The sequence below is a fragment of the Dipodomys merriami genome, unplaced genomic scaffold (assembly GCF_024711535.1).
Source record: "Dipodomys merriami isolate MVZ:Mamm:240054 unplaced genomic scaffold, mDipMer1.0.p SCAF_102, whole genome shotgun sequence".
In the NCBI taxonomy this organism is placed as follows: domain Eukaryota; kingdom Metazoa; phylum Chordata; class Mammalia; order Rodentia; family Heteromyidae; genus Dipodomys; species Dipodomys merriami.
This window is the reverse complement of record NW_027202294.1, coordinates 4,313,406-4,318,316: the sequence shown is the minus strand read 5'-3', so window position 1 is coordinate 4,318,316 and position 4,911 is coordinate 4,313,406.

Here is a 4,911-nt window from a genome sequence, read left to right as displayed (position 1 = left end):
TGAAACTACTGCAGGACAGAGTAGGAGAGACACTGGAACTCATAGGCACAGGCAGCAACTTCTTGAACAGAGTCCCAGAGTCACAACAAATTGGAGAGAGACTCAACAAATGGGACTACCTTAAAATAAAAAAGTTTCTGCACAGCTAAAGAAATAGCAACCAAACTAGAAAGATAGACAACTAATTGGGAAAAAATATTTACCAGCAATATATCAGACAAGGGCCTGATACCCATTATATACAAGGAACTCAAGAAACTAACCCCTCACAAATCTAACAAACCAATCATTAAATGGGCAAGGGAGCTAAGGAGAGACTTCTCAGAAGAAGAGATAAAAATAGCAAAGAAACACATGAGAAAATGTTCATCGTCCCTGGCTGTAAAGGAAATGCAAATAAAAACAACCCTGAGATACCACCTTACCCCAGTCAGAATGGCCCACAACCTAAAGTCATCCAATGACATTGCTGGAGGGGATGTGGAGAATGAGTAATCCTACAGTATTGCTGGTTGGAATGTACACTAATACAACCACTTTGGAAAGCAGTCTGGAGGTACCTCAGAAAGCTATAGACCTGCCCTATGACCCAGCCATACCACTCCTAGGCATCAACCATGAGCAACAGGAACCAGGATACAAGGACACATGCACCTGCATGTTCATTGCAGCACTGTTCACAATAGCCAAGATATGGAAACAACCCAGATGCCCCACAACAGATGAGTTGATCCAAAAATTGTGGTACCTATATTATGCAGGCATTAGAAAGGACAAAATAATGGCATTTGCAGGGAAATGGATGGAACTAGAGAAAATCACTTTGAGCGAGGTAAGCCAAGACCAAAGAGACAAATGGATATTAAAGACTTCCCCTTAATTTGTTGTATCATTGCTAAATGACTCCATGTTCTTGACCACATATATGGTATATGTGTGGGTGCATCTGAGGGAAGGTAGGAGGAGGACACAGAATCAGAGGGAAATGGAGAGGAGCCCATCAGCTGCACTGGACATAGATGAAAACTCAAAGGCAGTGATGGGAGGGAGGGAATGAGAGGGAAAGAAGGAGCAGCTCCCACTAAGCAAAAGGAAAGATGTGTAAATATCAACTGATGTGGAAGAAATAGGTATATTGTCAAAGCTCATAGACTCACAAACTTGATAGATGATGATAATGACAATTTGCCTTGTGAAGGTTAAAATGTGATTGTGACTTTAACCAAGTATACTACTCCACAATACAGTGAAATATGTGAAATGTATCTAATCACCTAATCTCAATAGAAATAATCTCAATGGAAAAAAATAAGTAAAGGCAAAAAGTGATGGGAGTGTGGCTCAAGTGATAAAGCACCTGCCCAGCCACACAATAACAAGCACCTAAAGAACTCATATATACAAACAAACGGTGACCCAATATCAATATACAAGATTGAATTGTAGCCAGGAGCAGTGGCTCACACTTAGAATCTTGACTAAATGAGAGGTACAGATTGGGAAGATTATATTTGAGATCAAGCCAGGTAAATTAAAAAAAAAAAAAAGAAAGAAAATAGGGCTGGGAAGGTGGCTCAGTGTTAGAGTGCTTGCCTTGCATACATGAGGCCCTGGGTTTGATTCCTCAGCACCACATAAGCAGAAAAGGCTGGAAGTGGCACTGTGGCTTAAGTGGTACAGCACTAGCCTTGAGCTGAAGAGCTGAGGGACAGCGTTCCAGGCCTAGAGTTCAAGCTCCACGACCAATGAAAAAAAAGAAAAGAAAAGAAAATTTTAAGTAGGCCCATTTTCAATGAAAAAAAAGCTGCACATACCAGTACATGCCTATTATCCAAGCTACATAGGGGGGCATAAACTAGGAAAGATGCAGTTCAGGCTGGCCTCAGAGAGAAACATGACACCTACCTTGAAAAATAACTAAAATACAGAGGGCTGGGAGTGTGGTTCAAGTGGTAGAACCCCTACATACTAGATGCAAGGCCTTGGGTTCATCACCTACTACTGCCAAAATAAATCAGTTGTATTTTTCTTAACTAACAATGAGTAATATGAAATTTTGAGTGGGAAATGTAAGTTTTCAGTTTTACGGATGGAAGAATCCAGTGAAAATGTCATTTCTTCAGTCAGGCATTGCGTATTGCAGGCTGAGGATGCATCATGTCCCTGTGGCATCAGCAGATGCTGTTACTGTTCAAACCTCATTCATGAAGAGACAGAGGGAGAAGCAGTGAGAGAATGGGTAGTGGAGGTGTGGTCTGGTGATAGAACTGTAGCCCTATCTCCTGATATCCTGGGTGTGGAATAGAGGACAAAGTAGCTGAACCAGAATATCTAAATACCTAAGTACATGTGGTGATATCCAGTTATATTGCTCGTGTGACTCTCTTCTATGCGTGGCAATAGTAGGAAGCTGAACTTGTTTCCAGTTAACCTACACAGTTAACCTTTGTTCTCAAGAACCTAACTTACTTCCCCTGGTTGACTCATCTTAACTTCCAACCACACCTTCTCATGAGGCCCTGCTCAGACCATTGATCATCTGATCTTTCCTCTTTACTTTTCAATCATAGCTACCTTTCTAGAGCTCTGAGCTCCTTAAAGCAGCTTTCCCTGTTGGAAATGTCTCCCTTCACCTAAATTGTCTGTTCTTAGTAAAATGGAAAGATTTCCTGTGTTTAAAGGTTTGTCTCTGGTGAAAAAAACATGATGTCACAGTGAGTGGGAGTACTATTCTGTAACCTAGTTAACTTTCTTTCTTTCTTTCTTTCTTTTTTTTTTTTTGGTCAGTTGTGGGGCCTAAACTCTGGGCCTGGGCTCTGTTCTTCAGCTCTTCAGCACAGGGCTAGTGCTCTACCATTTGAGCCACAAAGCCACTTCCAGCTTTTTCTGGTTATGTGGTGCTGAGGAATCAAACCCAGGGCCTCATGCATGTGAGGCAAGCACTCTACCACTGAGCCACCTTCCCAGCCAAACTTAGCTTTCTATGTGGTAGATTTTTGTACAACAAATTTGGGGCAAATGACGCAGGCAATAATCATAGAGCACAAGTTGCTGACACTATCCTAGAATTGCTGGGGACAGAAAGAACTCTCCTTCTTGGAGTACTGAGATCTATTCCTCCTCCCTGTCCTCCCCAAGTTTCTATACCTAGGACACAGAAGGTCACAAAAGGGTGGCCTATGCTGTGTTGACTCATGGCTGTTCTGGGTCCAGGAAAGACGCTGCTGAGAAAGGTAGAACAGATTCTCTCACAGAACAATCTCTATGGCAGAAGTGAGTAACAAGGCTATAGCAACATTTGTTTACAATTAGAGGAACTCAGCGAACAATTAGAAGAAATGTGAGGAATGTGAAAGACAGCAGAAGGCTACCCAGGATTGCTCATGGCTCTATTTCTATTTCTGCATTAGAGAATTCTGGATGGCAGCCTCTCCTTTCAGTTAGTTTCATATATATATAAACATACTTGCACACATAGATACATATTTTTCCAAACATATATATATATATATATATATATATATACATATGTACATGTATATAAGGAAAAACAAATTTATTTGCCATTTTAGTCAAAAATAGGGAATGAGATCATCTCAATCCATTTCTACCTTACTCAGTATATTGTCACGTGTGGGATGGAGAAACAAAAGCCTGGAGATAGTCTTTCTTCCTACATTAAGGCTCCTGCAGGTAACCCTTCTTCACACAACAGTTGATTTCCTGGGGCAGTCTAATGTGGAGCCCCTGTTACATGGTGAGAACCAACTGCTCTCCTGTTCTACAGGTTACACAGAAATAAAATCATACAATGTGCTCCCTCTGTCTCTGATTTCTTTCTCTTATATTGTTTTGGGGCACTCATGAACCCTGCAGCCCAACTCACTATTTTGTTTTGTTATTTGCTCATTTAGATCTCATTGTATGTGTAACTCATCATCAACTTACCCAATCATGAATTGATGTTCACTTGAGTTGTCTCCACCTTTTGGTGAGTGTGAATATTAACCTTGTGCACAAAACAATTAAGTACCAGCTTTGAATTCATTTGGCTGCATAACTGGAGAGATATTGTTTGGTAAAATGTTTCTGCTGTGAATGGACTTATTGTCTTTTAATAAAATAAGAAAAGGGTTTTTTTTTGGGGGGGGGCGGGGCAGCCATGGGGCTTGAACTCTGGGCTTGGGCTCTGTCCCTCAGCTATTCAGCTCAAGGCTAGAGCTCTATCTCTTGAGCCACAATGCCACTCGATTTTTTTGGTGGTTTTATTGGTGATAAGAGACTCACAGGTTCCCCTGCTTGGGCTGGCTTTGAACCATGATCCTCCGATCTCAGCCTTCTGAGTAGCTAGGAATACAGGAATGAGCCTTCAGTACCCAGTTTATTTTTGCTTTTGTTTTAACATGTATGCTAGTCCTGGAGCTTGAATTCATGGCCTGTGCACTGCCCCTTAGCTTTTTGCTTAAAGTAGCACTCTATCACTTGAACTACAGCTCCATTTGTACCTTTTTGCTGGATAATTGGAGGTAAGTGTTTCACAGACTTTACTGCCCTGGCTGGCTTGGAACCATGATCCTCAGATCTCTGTAGATAGGCATAAGCTACTAGCATCCAGTTATAAGGGGAGTTTTTAAAATTTCACAGAACAAAAAAAAATCTTCAGTTAGAATGTGTTTAAAACTGGTGTGTAGGGCTGGGAAGGTGGCTCAGTGGTAGAACGCTTGCCTTGCACGCATGAGGCCCTGGGTTTGATTCCTCAGCACCACATAAGCAAAAAGAAAAAAAAGCCGGAAGGGGCTCTGTGGCTCAAGTGGTAGAGCGCTAGCCTTGAGCTGAAGAGCTGAGGGACAGCGCCCAGGCCCAGAGTTCAGGCCCCACGACCGGACCCAACAACAAAAAACAAAAAATTGG